Genomic DNA, 19,427 nt, shown 5'->3' on the forward strand with positions numbered 1-19,427 from the left:
TTTGATCTCTAGCCAAACCCCAAGCATACTTGACTTCCAATTGTCCTTAAAAAAAAAAAATCCCCCTCTTACATAAATAAATTTTAATTTGTAAAATTATCTATAACAAAACTTTTGAATTACATAAATAAATTCTAAAATTAAAATACAAATTTAACTCTTATACTAATTAACCAATAATATTACAATAACATTTTTCACTCACACTAACCTTCTCTAGAAAACCATATCCTTAAAAATCTTCTCCAATATCTATGAAAGTATCCTTCATGATACCTATGTAAGAACATTTTCAATTGAGTTCATTCATAAATTACTTAAACCTATACAATTTTAGACATAGTTGGGTTAGAAGAGATAATGAATAAAGTATGCAATGTAATATTTAATAGGGTTTTATCAAATTTTTATTTAGCTAGAAACAAAAGCTACTCTCTTGCTCATTCCTCGTGTTCATTATAACCAATATGCATCAATTTTAATATTGTTTTATTTACCTAACTGATCTAAGTTATCTCAAATTAATTGATTTATGTAGTCGCATGGTGGTTGTGGTTTTTCTATTTTTAAGTACATTTGTGAATCAAATGAGTTCAATTCTTATTTTATTTTATTCACAAGTATTTGTTGCTATGTTAGAAAGAGAAGAGTATATAATAATCATAATAAACATGTCATCAATTACTATATTAAGTAGTGCATCTTTTTGACTACCCTGCAATAGAGTTAGCTCTTCAAGACCATCTAGGAAATGGTATTTAATTATCTAATAATTTAGGGAAGATACTGGTTTCTAGTTATTTTAGTCCAACGAGGGTGATAATGGAAAGATGGTATAGGGATAACAATGGTTATGATGGGAAGGTAGTCTAAAGATAGAAATTATTGTGATGGAAAACAATTTATTTTAAATACATATAAATTTGATCCTAACATACTTTGAAAATTAAATTAGTAATATGTTTATTTATTTTGTGAAGTTATAAATATGATTTTAAACTCAATTGAATAGAAAGAACATTTTGAGTTTTAGAATTATAAATTTAATAAATTATTTTTTAAATAAAATTATGTAAATTTAAAATAATTAAAATATATTAAATTTTTAAAATTAATATATTAAATTATTTTATTTATAAATATTTTTAATAAATTTATTCAAATATTTTAGAAAAATTTATTCCTCATATGAATTAATATCTCTATATAAAATTAGTTTGAAAAACATCGACCAAATATTAACCATGTTATTTTTTCAAAAAAATTTCATTAATTAATAAATTATAGATCACAAGCTTCGAAGATCTCCATACAAATTAATATCTATTTTATCAAACTATACTTATAAATTAATATTTCCAAACGTTCGTGGAAAAACTTAAAAACACATGTATTCTGTAAAAATAGTTTGAAAACAAAAGCTTCACACCCTAAAGTTCAAAAAAAAAGAAAAAGGCCAAAATACTAAAATCAAAGTGTTTGCATTAAATAATGCCGAAAAATAAACCCAAAATGAACGTGTTTCCCAATAACCTCGTAATGTTGCTATGCTTATTTTTTGCATGAGACTTTTGAGTTTTATATCGGAGTAGTCTTTAACGCGATTTTTTGAAAGTTTTTCCGGCAATTTTTTCCGGTGAAAATCCGGCAGTAATTTATTGGAATCCAAGTTTGATAGCTAATTTCTGCACAATGAAACCGTCCCAGGGGTTTTTCAGGGTGCTGAATCCGAATATGCAGTTAAAAAACCATTTTAACTGCAACAAATCATGATTTCATCTCAATTTCTTCCGCCGGATTCCGTCACCGGAATCTCAAAAAATCGCATTATAGACAACTCCTTTTATATCGATAATCATGATGTATGATTCTGAAACTTTATTTCCACTTTTTATGTACTTCTCTTTTCATTATATTTGCTTACCACTTTAACAAAACAATCATGTTGGACTATTAAAGGTACATATAAATTTATTATGTTGGGTTATTCAAGGTACATATAAATTGATTTGACCTGTTAAAAAGAAATCTTTATTATCAAGGGGATATATGAATGAATTAACTTGAAGTTTTTTATTATTATTGAAATCATGGTTTTGTGATTTATGATATGTATAATAAGTTTTTTTTGGGGTGAAAATTATATAAAAAAAATCTGGTCGATGCCTTTTAGGCTAATTAGTGTGATTTTTAAATTTTACCTATTTTAGTTTCAATAAAAAGTTTTCATTTAGTGATGTTTGATTATAAAAGATATATATCAATTAATTTGATTTTTGAATGTTGTTTTGGTTTCAAGAAAGATTTTTATTAGTTTATAATTAATATTTTTATTAGGTTGAAGAACTTTTTAATGCATAGTTTAATGAGGATGAGAAGTTGCTTGGAAAGTTATGGAAATTCCAGTCATATTTAGAGAAAATTTGGCAAGGATTTTTGTAAATCCAAGTTATAGTTGTTAAACTTCAAAATTTTAGGTAACCTAGACATTTTTGATGGTGCTGAATCCATTTCCACCATCAAAAACACGATTCAAACACTGCCTCTACTAGATTTTTTGAAATTTTTTACCCAATTTCGGCTACTTTTGACCGTCTAAACAATTCCTCCGCCTCCTTAAACGACTCAAGAAAGTTCCCCTTGCACCTTTCTTGTTTGTCAACAACGTATCAACAAATGCCGCGTGGTACTACTCAGTGCTTAGTAAGCTTTCATATTTTCTGTTAGGACTCTGGACATCACATATCTCCACAATGGGATGATATTGTCCACTTTGGGCCTAAGCCCTCATGGATTTGTTTTTGGGCTTTACCCCAAAAGGCCTCATACCAATGGAGATATTTGTCCATCCTTATATACCCATGATCCTCCCCACTTCTAGTCAATGTGGGACTTTGGTCGTATACCAACATTTTCTTCCTGATGCATATGTTTTCGACGAACCATAAATAGAGACATATTTTTCCTTGCTATAGGGTGCGCTCACCGAGGAAATGTTAGTCGGCCTAGTAAATAGGTGGTCGATCTTGAAGCCACTGGAAATACCATAGGTTTGTCAGTCTTAAGCTGCATTAAATATCCTATAGCATAGGAAATATTGCTTGCCCAAAGCTTTGTTACCATTTTCCGACCAAGGTTAAGGGTACGACACACTAAGGAGACGCATCGTAAGGGAAAATGTGATGGCGAGCGATATTTCCTATGCTATTGGATATTTAATGTAGTTTAAGAGTGGCAAACCTAAGGTATTTCTAGTGGCTTCAAGAACGATCACCTATTTACTAGGCTGACTAACATTTCCTTGGTGAGTGCACTCTCAGCGACCTCTTTCATCTTCGGCAATGTATGTATCTATTTCTGGTTTGTCGAAAACATATTCATCATGTGGCACTCATGGCCACATGATGCATATGTTTTCGACGAACCGGAAATAGAGACATACTTTTCTGGAGACGAGAGAGGCCGCTGAAGGTGCGCTCACTGAGGAAATGTCAGTCGATCTAGTAAATAGCTAATCGTTCTTGAAGCCATTGGAAATACCATATGTTTTTCAGTCTTAAATTGCATTAAATATCCTATAGCATAGCAAATATTGCTCGCCATTGCCAGTGAGAAATTTTGATGCAATGACGTGGCTTAAGAGTTACATCACTACTTACGGCAGCTTCTTGGTCGCCAAATCCACATCAGAGTCTAACCGTTCCCTCCTGGTAAACGACATGGTCCGTTACCCTGCCGATGTCTATGTAAATAGAAGAAGAAGAATTGGTGCTGGAGAATTCCATGCCAGTGCCAAGGCAACAAGACTCTCTGTTGTCGGCATTCGAGGCTCGATCCCAGGTAAATTAATGATAAATTATAAAATAAGTCTACTACCTCGCTATATATATATTTATATTTGACTACTAAAGTCTATATAAGTGTACATATTCTATTTCTTTTTGAATTTAAACTTGTGAACTTTTATATGAAAGCACATGTTCTTAATTGTTAGGGCCAATCAGGTTATACTATATTATTTTTATAATCTTTAAAAAAATAAAGAATAAATGTCTTATAGAATTTTAAAATAAATGAATTTGTTTTTTATCATTAATTTTTCATATTGATTCAAAGGTCGTAAGTGCACAAGGGAAACTCCATGATCCCGAAGGTAATACAATAGTTTATTATGCTTGCGGCTTGCAAATGTCTCTAATAATCTCATCGAGGCTTATTCATTGTGTCAAGGCCTCTCCATTGCAAAGGAAGGAGGTATCAAATCAATGATAGTTGTAGGGGATTCTATATTGGTAATCAAAGCAATGACCAATCAAGCTAACCTTGGGGGGAACAAATTGAATTCCCTCATTTTTTAAATCAAGTGCTCTCTTCCTGAATTTGACTGAGTCATATTTTACCACAACAAAAGAGAATTGAATAATGAAGCAAAGCATTGGCCAAAAGTGTCATCCTCCCTGGGCCTTGGTGACTTAATAAAAATTGGGACCTAAGGCTATAGCCTAATCCTTTGACTAATTAGTTAGTGGACTATTAATTGTCCCTCATTTCAAGATGCACAAATTCATATTCAACAGTTGGAGGTGATATGGGAAGGATGATGGGTTGTGTTCTTCCTAGCTCCCATATACAAAATTGCAAGCCTCATTCATGGTTAATGAATATAGAGGATTGAATCCCCTCATGAAATACATGATAATGTCAACTCTTCAACTCACTTAGTGTTTCTCACTAGTAGAATTGTTATGGCATTTATGGAAATGGGCATCTATGAATTATTTTAGCGAAGAGATAGGGGTAACTTTGACACTTGGGAGCAAGACTATTGAGCCTTTGGTTGACCTATGCAAAGTCTTTTGCAAAAGGAAACACTAGATCACGCTAGTCCCCTTGTGTGGCTAAATCAAATCCTTTTTGGTCATTCATATCATACATCAAGTTGAGAAAAATTATCTCTATTTGGGGTTTGAATGATACACAAATTTATGGCACCTTTCCAATGTTTTTATTGAACAATTATGTGTGAAATATTTATCCAATGTAGACATGGATAACTTTGTTCTAAGGGATGTTCACAAGGTCCACTGTAAACATGAAGAAAAAATTAAACCAATAGCAGTTCATTAATGATTATTTCTTCTAAATACATAAAGCTTAAGTAGGCCAGTGCCACACATAATGCAAACATCATGAATCTTCTCCTTTTAGAAAACTGACTCTCTAGGAGTTGAGTACAATAGACTTCTCTCCATGGTTTTCTCTAAGTGAATGAATACTCTTTATTTAGCCTATATCAACCTTGGCATTGGGAACTACATATAGGTGAATCTATTTATCAAATTGAATTACATACTCTTCCCCGAGTTTCTTGATTTCAATGAAGAATTTAAGGTTCTACAAGTGTAAGGGAGAAAATTAAAAACATTATGGGAAAAGGAATCACAGATAAATTATGATTTGTTGAATTAAAGTTCATGTGTTTCAGTTATTGACATATTGATATTGTAGCACAGGTCTCCAATCTATTCTCAATATTTTCTTTTGATAAGAACTATAATCCATTTGTAATTTTCTTGCAGTTAAAACATGCGAACATTTTGAAGGAACCTTCAAAGTTGTGGGAGTTGGAGATTCATGCTCCCCTCTTGAGCATTCTAAAGTCTATAGGGAAGCTGAAGCACTTACAACATATTATGATTGGTTTTTCTACTGAATATTCATTCAAGGAGGACAAGGTAAATGTGACAAAATTGCCATAAGAATCTTGTCTTATGCAGTCATTAAGAGCATTGGACTTAAGAAGATGCTAAAAAATGAAGGCATTGCTTGAGTGCTTTGGTAACTTAACCAATCTCCAACACATAATCTTGAAAAAGTGCAATAAATTTGATATGTTGCTAGATTCTTTTGGTAAATTAAAAAATCTCCAACAAATTGAGTTGTTTGACTACCAAGCTTTGAAGGATTTGGAAGATTCCTTTAACAAGTTAAACAACCTACAATGGATTCAACTTGATTATGTGTCAAGCTTTCGAGAGCCTACTATATTCCTCCAGTAATTTGTCCAAACTTTAACAAGTTTAGCTATCTAATTTCCCAATTTTAAAGAGGCCACCAGAATCTTTTGTAACTTAACCAACTTCCTACAGATCAAGTTGTCCTGGTGTCCTACTTTGGAAAGGTTGTCATATTCCTTTTGTAAATTAATTGAACTCCAACATCCTGATTTGGATTCTTGCACTAATTTAACCATGTCAAGTGAAACACTAGGAAATATAAGCACACTTGAGTACATAAATCTCTCTAACTGTAGGAAAATTGTAGTGTTCCCTCTGCAGGTGGTGCATCAGAGGTCACTTAAAATGTTATATATGAGAGATACAAATTTAAAATAATTTCCAAGTGTAATTGGAGATTTAAGTGATTTGGAAGTTTTGGATGTAGGCCCTTTGTTGGACACGCTGCCATACATAACTTAAAGAACTTGAAGGAATTGCAACTTCATAAATGTAAGGAATTGAAATGTTTGTTGCCTTCTCTTGGACTATTGGCCTAGTTGACTAAGTTGAGGGTAATTGATTGTCCATTGATACATGAATTTCCATTTGAGGAGGTGAAAGGAGAAAGAGAAACATTGAGTGATTTGGACTCTTCCATTCACAATTGCATACTTCCATTACTCCAATTGTTAGAGGCTGCAGGTACAAGGATATCGAAGGTATCATTTGCCAAAGGTGTTTGATTCAAATTTCATAATATTACAATGTCTTATTGTAATAATGTGGAGGAGGTTGGAACATTTCCAGCTACACTCATAGATTTATCATTTAGGGTTTGTGATAATTTGACAAAAATACATACTCTATGTCGTCTTCCAAAACTTCAAAAGCTGGCAATTGTTTGTTGCAAGAAATTGGAGGAGTTGCCACATATGGAATCATTGTTATCTTTGAGGTATTTCAACACAAGTGGGTGTGTGAGGTTGAAGAGCATACAGGGATTGGGGTAGCTACCATAACTTTAATAACTATAATGCTTGACCTATGAATATTAACATTACCAATTCTTTTGACAGCGTCGTCTGGGAATTTCTTAGGATAATTCTTTATAAAATTGGTCTCAATATATGCAATGCTAATTGGATTTTGGCTTTTGTATATTCTGCCAATTTTGCAGTGATTATAAATGGCCTCCCTACTGATTTTTTCAAAGCACATAGGGGATTAAGGCAAGGATGCGCTTTATCCCCAATTCTGTTTATTCTTATTATAGAAACTCTCAATAGGAAAATCATGGACACCAGGGACAAAAGCTTGATCATGGGCATCAATATGACTAGATAGATTCGTATTACCCATTTGATTTTTGTTGATGATTTCCTGCTTGGTGGAGAGCCTTCTATCACTGAATGGTCACAATTTCATCATATATTATCTTCTTTTGGATTTGCTTCGGGCCTCATCAAGAACCCACATAAATCTGAAGTGATTTCTTCACAAGTGACTAGGGGTGAGATCGATCAGATTTGTGGTTTATTTGAGATATCTGCACAAACAATGGACTCTAGCTTTCAATATTTGGGTTTCCAAATAAAACATAATCAATACAAAATCCCTGACTAGAGTTGGATCATAAAAAAATTGATCTCAAATTAAAAAACTGGACATTCGGGTGGCTCTCCATCGAGGGTAGGCTCATTCTTATCAAAGCTGTACTTCAGTCTTTATTTGTATATTGGATGCATCTCTATATACTGCCAATGGAGATCATACATAAAATTGATGCAATATTGGCTAGATTTCTTTGTTCCAGTAAAGAGCAATCATGCAAGATTCATCTCGCTAGATTGTCTCTTTTAACCAAAGTTGTTGATCAAGGGGGGTGGGGGATCCTGGATACTTTATCTTTTAATAGGGCTCTCATATGCAAAAGTCTGTGGAGAGGACTGTCAAGTAGGGGTATATGGTCTCAGATCATTAGAGGTAAATATTTGGACTATCAGGACTATGAAGACTGGATTAAAGGTGGTGCAAAAATCCCTCTCTCATCCTCATACATCTGGCACAGTATGATGAGACATAGACATTGGCTATTTGCGGGGCTTTGCTGGGAGGTCGGTAATGGAAGTAGGATTGAGGTTGGATTGGACACTGTATGTGGTTTCCAAGGGGTACATATGTTATCTGTCCCTCTCCTTCAACACTTGCATGACAAAGGTATTTATCTTTTATCTCATATTTCTTCTTTTCAAGCTCACTCTCCATATTTACAGACTTGGCTTTGGGCAGAAGACATTGATTTGTCTGGTCTTTTGGCTACAGAGTGGACTCTTTATATTAGACAGATTGAGGCTGCAAGCATTTTTATCTAAGATAAGATAGATAAGATGAGATGGGTTGGACAAGTACACAAGAACTAGATTGCGACCAACGACATTTACAAATCCATTTCCATCCCAATTAATTCTACTGTGGATCTATCCTGGTATCATAAAGCTTGGAAATGGAATTTCCGGTTGAAGCTCAAATGTTTCAGATGGTTGGTCTTGAATGACAAAGTACTCACCTGGAAGAATTTAGTTGGCAGAGGTTTCATTGGACCAAGTATCTGTATGTTGTGCAAGCAAAATTTAGAAGATGTTGAACATCTCTTTTTGAACTACCTGGTTGCCATCGAAATTTGGTTTTTGGTCCTTAGTGTGCTTCAGATTGACGAGGATTGGAAGAATATTTCACTCTTGGCATGTTTTAAGCATTGGTTTCAGCCACAACAAGTATTTGGTTCTTTGTCTTTCTTCATCATTTGGGGCATATGGCGCTACAGGAACCTTAAGATATTTGAAGACAAACAAACTGATATTAGATACTCTGTCATGGGGATTGTGTCTTATTTTTCTGAGACAGGACCCATGAATCATATTAAAAAATCTAGACAGGTCATTTTGCAGGACATCTAGAATGAGTATCCAGTGGGATTCTTCGATGGGGCTTGTAAATCTAGACTATGCAGATGTGGTGTACTCATTGTTACTGAACCTGGCAAGTATTATCACTTTTTGTGGGAGGGTGGTACTGGTTCCAACAATAGGGCAGAAATCATCGCATTATGGGGGCTGGTATTCACTACTAGCTAGCTCAACATTACCACCTTGCATATTTTTTGCGACTCTAAAGGATGCATAGATTGGATCATGGGATTGCCATGTTTCCAACTACCCCTTCTGGCTTATTAGATGAAGCACATTCATATCCTGATAAGGGAATTCCACCACATTGATTTTAATCATATATACAGGGAGCAAAACATCATCACTAACTTACTCTCCAAAAGAGGCATTTCAGCATCCCCTGGAGTCATACATTATGCTGCATACAACCGAGATTCCAGATTTGACTTTGGCACTATTCCTACTTCTTAGATAGGATTATTATAAGATATTTGCTATATTTCTATTTTTTCTTTTTGTAACTAAACATGTATTGAACAATGGATGAACTACTGTGGATGATAGTATAACAGACATACCTTATGTCTTTTTCTGTTTGTGCTTTTTGTTGTTAAGTTTGGATGTATATCCTGGGACAAAACTATGTAATTGTACTTTCTTTACTTAATATTAAAGAAGGCATTTTTTCCAACTAAAATAAACTTCAATGACTATCCATTAATGGGTTTTCTGAATTAGAAGAGGTGGAAGGCATCCAACAATGTAGTTGTTGTAGAATTTGTATGTTGGAGATTGTCCCATACTACAACAAATAGTTTCAAACATGTCAGGTTTTATATGGTGTTTAATTACACCGACGTCAATTTTTAAGGGAAAGTTCTATTCGGACCTTCATCATTTTTCCATATCCATCTAGAGTTTGTCACATGTCCCACCAATCTGTCATAACATGCAATTGTATTCTTACAATTTGCGAGATGTATACTTCGTTTTGCCATAACAATAAATGGATATCATGAAAATAATTTCAAATTTAAACCCGTTTTCGAATGGAGGAATCCTTACTCATCCATTAATTGTTGTATAAATTATATTTTAAGTTTATCGATTGTATATATGCATTTGAAATAAACCATTTCATTCTCCCTTTCCCATTTGATATCACCAACATTTATTTAGTAAAGAAAGTAAAGAAATTCCTTAACTTAAAATCTAATTTCTACATTTAATGATGTATGAAATGATTCCTATAATTATGCCTTTTTCATTTGATATAGTACTAGTTTTTTAATTAAATAAAGAAAATATTTCAAAGACATGTCATGATTAATCTATTTGAAATGATGAGTTGTGTTTATGTATTTCCTTGAAGTTGGTCAGCAACTAACCATTTCATATTTGGGGAATAAAATGTAAGAAAAGTTGCATATGATTTATATGAATGCTTTTGTTGTAAAGAAAATATATAAAGGTACTTTGGATGTTGGAAATTGTATTATTATTTTTAAAAAACATCAACAAAATTAAATGAGCAAAATTTATTATGCTAAACGTATTTTCTAAGGGAGATGCTTTTATTGAGCTTCATCATCTATCCATAACCAGTTGGAATCCACTTTGTGTCCAACCACCATCTATCAAACCATCCACCTATCTTCTTACCATTCATGGGCCAAACAAATTCACACTTTGATTATGTACTCATCCAATCCACACCTTTGCAAATATATGTGTTTTAGAGATAGCTCAAATGTTTCTAAAAACATTTTTTTGTCCTTTTCATATATTGATGTACCATCATTTGACTTATTAAGGGGTTATGAAGTTAAAAGAAAGGAGGTTGACATAGTTGGTTTTGATTTCTTGCAAGAGGGCCTTCTCCACCATGTGTAGAGAAAGGTTGAAAAAGGTACAATCTCCCCTCATCTTCAAAGTGGTTTTGTCATAAACCAAGGCCGCTTCTTCTATTGTCTCGAAAGTTCCACGCCACATCCACACTTCTTGTTACGATTAATATATGTTATGAATTCTGCAATGGATGCCTTTGCACCCCTTTATAGTGTGCCTTTGTAGGAAAGAAATTTGTTTACCTCTCTTTGGTAGAACAATTATTTACTAGGATCAGAAACATCTTTGATTAACATCTTCTTGCCATACTCAATCATCATCAAAGGCTTAGGAGCCTTTAGAAATTCTTGTTGAATTCATGTGTACTAATTACAACTTCCAAACAATCAACATACATTCATGTCAATGCTCTCTTCCATTGCATTAAGGTTCCATCTAATTTGGGCATAAGCTTTTCTCCATTACTATTATTTTCTTCATAATCTAGGGGCTTCATTGGGTACGCTACCCTTATGACCTTCGATGGTGGATATTATTTCATTAGTCTGCTCTTTATTTGCATGTTGATGTAATCATTCATGGTCATGACCATTTTTTGTTTGGCATGCCATAGAGCATTGAATAGAAATGGATGGATCAGATGGATCATATTTCACAAATCAAGGGCCTTAAATTGCTACATGTTTATCCAAGTATTTAATGTGGATTCAGTGTGACCTATCTATCTACAACCTATTCGTCATGGTTTGGGATTACAATTTGTAAGCTAGAAGTAAGAATATATCATCGACGACACCACCAACTAGAGTAGCATTGACAGAAACAACATATATGTAACTGATAGCAAGACAAGAATCCCCATTTAAAACAAATAGAAGCATCAACATTTTGAAGCCTCAATTTGGTTATTTGTGGTTTTAGATTTATGCATGGTATGGACTTAAGGGGAAATAATCCAAGGTTAAGGGTGAAGACGAGAATTGTAAGACCTTCACTTTTATTTCTTAGTATCAAACCACCACCAAGGTTCAAGGTTAAATTCTCACCCTAATAATTTGCACTTATATTTTTGTCTTTGAATAATTGATTTACTAACACATGAGTTGCTTGGTGTTCATTTGAATCGATGGTTTCATACCTCTATTTGAATTGTAATAGTGACCCATGAAAATGTCACAATACATAATGATGCTCCATTTCCTTGTACCCCAATAGTCATTGGAAGATTATCTTTATATATCACCATTTTATTTTTCTTGAGAGATCCATTAGAAACACTAATTAGGGTTGACTTAATGAATAATGGGTAGCTCAAGGACTCTTGCATTGCATCCTTCTTCCGTATGTGCATTCACATTTATGCTCACTAAAATCCCTTTTGAAGATTCACTTTTCTAAAAAACAAATCCTCTATTTTTTTAATAATGTAACTATTTGACGTTCCTTTCCCCCATTTCGGGGGTGTACTAGTAATACGTCGGAGGTGTTTTGAAGTGGAAGTTTCTCTAGAGGACCTTTATCGTCTTTCCAAAGCTTGTTGGGATAAGGAATGTATTTGTGCTTTGTTGTCATGCAAATATAGTCGACATGTATACTTCAAGGCTATCGGGAAAGGGCATGTATTTAAACTTTGTTGTCACACGAACGTCATCGGAGCCTCTGCCTCTATTTATGCTTCTAAGTCTTCCTCTATTTCTACTTTCGGCTCTGCTGACGCTTTCATCCTTTAACCCATTAAGCCTGTTACTACCTGGAAATGCTTCTTCAAGTGAGAATAATAGTAATTGAGAATGCAGCTCCACAAAACAGAGCTTTGAAATGAAATATGCAAAGTTTCAGGCTTATCAACAACTAATTGGATTTTCATTTGCAAATCAGTTTCATGTTAGTGGTTGTGAATCTGTTTCTTGTTAGTGGCTACTTGAAGATAGAGGAATTCATCACTATGATGTGGACTACTATCAAACTTGTGATTGGGAAAGAATACCTTTTAATTTATTAGACACCTAATTGTAATTCACATGAAGGATTCTCAAGTGATTCTACTAATTATGGTGGAAGTTTGATGTCTATTATGCGGGAGATGATTATGAAGGAGGTCCAAAAATATTTTGAAAATGTTCATCAATCTAACTTTATTTCATGGGATCGCCAAGGGATCAAAACCCTTTCGCCACCATTTCAATTGGTCTCAAGTTCAAGCCCTTTCAACTTTTGTCGAACAAATCCTTGAAACAACCATTGTGGAATTTAATGTAATGGACCAGAAGGCATTAACTACAATTATTCTTCTTCTGAATCTAAATACAAAGCTTGAAGAAAGTGAGATGAAACTGAAGTAAAAAACATCGTCATTGTCTTTCTTTCTTCTCCTCTTTCAGAGTCTGGTGAGCTTTAGATTCATCTTAGTGAACCATAGAACTGTCGCACGCATCAATAATAGTACTACCTAGAATCTTGTACAAAGTTCCAATCCAAACTCTCCTCATCAATTCCAGTGCTCCCTAAACCATCTTGTAGGTATCTTTCTCGAACACTCTTTTTACACTTGCATCATCCATTTTGTTTACAAAAATCAGATTTCTTGCCAATGCAGAAATATGCAAAACACCTGGATGTGTTCTAATCCTTCCCCCTTGCAAATTCAACTTGACTTTTCCACGACTAATGATTCAGGCCTTCCTGTCATCCCCTAAGAAGACATCGCCACCATCATATTTCTCATACTCGCATAACCACTCCCTATAGGGAGTGAAGTGAAAGAATGCACCTGAGTCAATCAACCATGCCTCATGATCTAATGTGTACTTGAAGAAGAAGCCAAGTACAAATCCCCACCTTCATCTGAGGTTGTTTTTGCCTCTACAAAAGGAGCATCATCAGATCCTTTCCTTTCTCAAGAGCTTTAGATTTATAGTCCTTTTTGAAGTTCCCTTCCTTTCTGCATTTCCAACATACCTTAACAGGTTTTCTTGGAGATTTATATCTCCCTCTAGATTTAGATCTCCCACTCAAGGAATTATTTTTGTTTATGTTCTGGGATCATCCTCATACAAACAAGGTATCTCGATTCTGGCCCTCCATATTTTTCTGTCTCATCTCCTCCGACAACAAGGATGAGACCATTTCATCAAACTTCAAGGTAGTTGTATTTCTAACTATAGCAGCATCAACCAGACTATCCCACGAATCTGGTAGAGAACACAACAAACTGATGCAATTATCTTCATCTAAAATTTTAATATCAACAGATAACTATTGGCTTACCACAATATTAGAGGCGTTCAAATGCTTTGTCACCAAGTCTCCATCTTTCATCCTCAGGTTATACAACTTTTTCCGTAGGAACAATTTGTTCACCAAAGACTTAGATTGGTACAAATTCCATAACTTGTCCCACAAAGCCTTCACCATAGCTTCCCTTAATACATTCAACAATATTGAATCTAAGATACACAACCGTATTGTGCTCTTGACTTCGCGATCCAACTTCGTTCAGTCTTCATCTGACATTTTTGTTGGTTTAGGACCTGGATCTACCACTCAACTAATCTTTATCCACCAGTAGATTCTCCATCTTGAGTTTCCACAACTCAAAACTCTGACCATTAAATTTCTTGATCTCTATCTTTCCATTGCTCGCCATCTTCTTTCACCGCAAGAATCAATCCTGTAGATCTCACACTGAACTGGGTCTACCACAAGCCTGAGAAAAACCCCTCAGCAACAAAGGCATCCCCTTGAACCCGAAACAACTATGATACCAAATGTAGGTTTTAACCCTGTACATAAATGACCTGCATACAAATTCTAAAAATAGAAAATAAACAATGGCGAGAGCATAAAACATAAAATAGATATACACAAAGATTTCCCCTGGATCCCAAAATGGGGTCTACTAGATTAATTTTTCATTATATTCCTTTCAATGTTACAACACACATATATACATGCCGAAGCATTCATAAACCCCAATCCATTAACCCTGGATTAGAACATAACCATAATTCCCTTGACCGGATCTACAAGATACCATGGGCAGAAAACCATAATTCCCAAACCATGTGCAAAACCCATGCACAAAACCATAGGTAGGTCCGTCGCAACACACAACATAATACATAGTGGATCATTTGATCATAGCTGCAAAGGAACACAATGGAGCTATGTCTCAATATCACATATAGAAGAAAATATGATCAATGATGCTCAAAGAATGTGTAATCATGGATGCTACATAATTGATCCTCATAATAGTATGAAGTCATATAGGTGGAATAGTGGTACTGCATAAAATCGGGTGTCAACATACATGATGTTGCTCTAATAAACTGCAACATATAAGGGTGGTTGGTAATGTAATACTCCCTTTCTTGATATGGTCAAATTGGACAAGATCTTCCCACGGTATTTACTATGGTATTTTTCCATGGTATCAGCCCATGGTATTTTCCTTCGGTTTTCAATGGAAAATAATAAAATAAGGTTCTAGAGAGTCGATCAAGCCTTTAAAAGGGGGAAAATCTAGGCATTTGGATCATTCTGAGTTATCTATCCTATTGTGTTTTCTTGAGAACTTGGCATGGTCAGTTCCAGTTTTGATCCCAGGACGAAAACCCCGTGGTGAATTTGTCTGGTGGATCCATCTAGGGTCCACAATTGAGATTTAGTATCTTTAATTACTTTGTTGATGGGAAACCATACATGCCATGAGAACAGGCTTTAGTATGCCTTGTGTGGGCATGTAACTTTGTTTTCAGTTAGTTACATGAATAAGAGGTTGCATTCTCTTATCTGTTTTGTGTTTGTTGTTTTTATTGCAAGAATTTTATTAGAACACCTAGAGTGTACCAGATCTGTTAAAAAATTTGATGTTTGGGATTTTACACCTAGGGTTTCTAAATTGCAACAAAAGAGAATTAATTTCGGTGATTCTCCTTGGTCACCCTAGCTAAAGATCTTATCAATTTTGGTGGTTCTCCATAACCACCATAGTTGACCATTGCATGATCTTTTATTGCGCTCAATTCGAGGAATCAAGTCTTTAGATTTACTGGATCCAAATTAATTTTCATATTATTAAGGATCAACCTTGGCTTCCGAGGGCATCGAATTAAGAAGTCAAGCTTTTCTCCAAGGATCGGTTATTGCACCATTGTTGTAGGGCCACTATCAAGCAGAGGACAGTTAAATCTAAGCCACATAAATCCTGAATTCGGTCAACGTGGAAGCAAGCACACTACTGAAGGGATGAAAAAAATCGATCACTGCAAAATATATTGTGCGAGGGATCTATAGGATAGAGTATTCCAGAGGAGTCAATAAACGCGAATATCAAAGGCTGAGAACAAATTACAAATCTACATGGACCCCGATGAGTAGAGTTTATGCAGTCAGACCTGGAGCAGTGGTTGTAAGGGCCAACATTCGTCACATCGATGTGGAAGGTCGAACGACTAGTGCGTGATGCTATATGACGAAGAGCGACTAGTGCATTAATGCTACAAGTGTCACCAGCGACTACCACGCCGAAGGGAGAGAGTAAGCATGGGAGAAAATTATGTAAATGCCTTGGGCCTACATATTAAAATAATCATATATATATGTTTGGTGGGGTTCCAATTCTTTTGTTGGGTATGATTATTGGCATAAAGAAAAATTTTATTTTATAGCAAAAACCCTCATGACATTCTAGTTTGCTCATATAATATTTGGAAAATTTTAATATAAGGTTCATCACAATGGTGAGAGTGTCGTCATCGACCGAGTGTAACATGGTTATTGTAGGAAGAAGTTGTCAGATAGTTGCCAATAGAGGAGAGATATTACGCCTAACAGAGGTCATTGAAGCCTTAAGGTCAGGATCTGGGGAACAAGACCGTGGAAGCTTGCTGTCAGAGAAGTTCACAATTTTAGACCACAAAGGTAGGGCCAATAGGCCATTTATTTCCCCAGACCTGGGAGGCCGAGCATCTAACTGAATACTGATAAAGCCAACGGTTGCGACAACCTCATTGTGGGATCTTCCACTTGCAACCTGTAAAGAGAGCCAAGGTCACACAATCAACGAGCTCATCACCTGTGTACATGTATGACCGACAACAAATCAGTGAGGGAGTAAGCATTGTGAAGTTGATAGCGGTGGCAACCTCTTCGTGGGATATTACAAGGAGTACTACGAGAATGAGAAAATTAGCTCTGCTTATCACCCAATGGCATTGACATGAATCATCACATTGGACGTACTATTTCCTGAGCGCATCTTGAGGAGAAATCGATTTTCCATCCAGATTCAACGATTCGACATCCTCCTTTCTTCGACTATGTTGTGACACACGCCACTGCAAGGCAGATAAGGCCCGTGGAGAAGAAGCTTGATGTGTATTGTGTTATATGAAAGATATTTCTAACAAAAGAAATCTTCTAAATGAAGAAATCAACTTACAGTAAATCCTGCATTTTATATGATGTAAGTTTGTGCTCTCTACGTTCCAAAACTTCTTAAAGGACTAACTCAATTGGATATTGAAGTAGACATCGTGGATGAAACTTAATATTGATTACACACTCGAGTAGAAATTTCGTGCTGATGCATGAAGTGATCAAATGGCTAAACTGGTGGCTTCACATTTCAAGCTTATTATACATTGTCAATTGAATTGAGGGATTAGTGAAACACTAGATTTCTGCTTTGTAAAAATATGGTAAGTATATTTCAGTGGAAACTTATTTTCTCATCATCAGAGAGTCTAAAGTAACAAGAATTCCCCAATCTCTCCAATTGGAAATCCTCTGCGATTTCCTAATTAGAGAGCAGCAGCAGCACTACAGGGAGTGAAATGTCATTCGGGAGTATTACTTTGTGGGAAAATTAACAGATCTTACTGACAAGAACAACATATATTGCATGTTCTTGCATAGGAGAAAAGAGGACTTTTTCCGTAAGACTTGGGGATGGAAGAGGCTCTGGAGGTTTGTTGGAGTTTGAAAGTCTACAAAGAAAATGTCTTCTCGAAGTGGATAATGAAGATTGTATAATCATGCATGAGAAACTTAGATATTTGGGAAGAACACACAAAAAGGATTTTTGCGTCCTTTTTGCCTTCCAACAGAGAAGAACCATGATGTGTTGCAGCAATCGTCTAATGAACAGGTTATAGCAGATCTTGTCAAAGTATAGTATCATTACATTATCATTTCACTGAAAAGGATGAGGTTTGATTGTCAGTTTGATTGCCATAGTATTGAGATCTATTGATGTCATCCATAATGTCATCATTTTACTTTTGGAAACGTCTAAGAAATCAACATAGTAATACATCAGAGGATAAAAAAGGGCAACAACCTACAAAACAAAAGCAAGAACAAACAACAAGCCTTTCTCTTGGAAGGTCCATGTTATCCTTCAACAATCAATAGATATTCAGAAGGAAGATGTAAAAAGGGAGTGTCTCTTTGAACTTGGATCTGAATTGCAGCGTATAAAGTCAAAATATGCCCTCCTATGGTTGGACACATTAGATATGACTTTGAGCTTGATAGAGCAACCAGAATGGGAAGAGTTAAGTTGGGCCTTGAAAACATCCATGCTTTCTTTAATACATCCCAGATTCTTGGAGCATTCTCGTGAAAAGGTTAGACTCATAGTCGCCTTTTGTCTAAGTAAAATAATAGCCTTAACACCGTCACTATTGCCCTACAATGATGACATCATGAGGAGATTTTTTTGGGTAATGGTAGAAGCACTCCAAGGGTTGGACAACAACACCCTTCTTACTTTTTTCCAGAGGTGCAAAATTTTAGAACGCATGGCTAAATTCAGATTTGGTATACTTATGTTGGATCTAGAGTGTGATGACTTAATCCTTCAGATGTTCCAATACTTATGCACTTGCATTACAACATCTCACCCAAACTCCATCAAAACAGACATGTAAAAGATCACATCCTTGATCTTAAGAGAAGATAAAGCCATCTGCAAATAATTGAGATCCAAATAGTTGGCCATTTGGAGGAAGGAGCTAATTGTATCACCTGTTGCCTATGAATTAGTTGAGGGGTTGGTCAAACAAAACATCAAACTACTTAGAAAGAAGTTAACCAAGGAGGAACTAACAAGGATTTTTGGAGACAACAAGAATGAACTAAGGAGGAAAGGCTTGTGATTTGTATGCAAGGGAGCTTGGGAACTTAACCATTCATATCCATGTGATAGGAAGGAGGCAACAAGGATAGAACCAGAGGAAATTCCTTCAGACCATGAGGATTCATCTAAAGGATCCAAGTAGTCAAGTACATATGGTGAGAAACAACACAATGTTATTCAGAGAGACTTGCAGGACAAGCCGATGATAATCAGTCAGCTTGACAAAGTACATGGGGAAAGGAAGGAGGTAATTCTTCCTAACAATATGGTAGACTCTTATCTCTAGGAGGACATCCATGAAGAGTATGAGCAACCAAGTGTAAATAAGAGTCCACCGGTGCATCCATGTTTGACATGGACAACAAATTTTCCCCACAGGTGGAGAAGGCCAGGAAGAAGATATCCAAGGATACTTAAATGAGGAGCGAGTGATGGTAAACCAGTATGATAACAATGATAATAAGGAGAAACATGAAAAATATAGTA

This window comes from Pinus tabuliformis, chromosome 5_1, assembly GCF_031772625.1.
Source record: "Pinus tabuliformis cultivar Carrire ecotype Pingquan chromosome 5_1, CPIR1, whole genome shotgun sequence".
NCBI lineage: Eukaryota > Viridiplantae > Streptophyta > Pinopsida > Pinales > Pinaceae > Pinus > Pinus tabuliformis.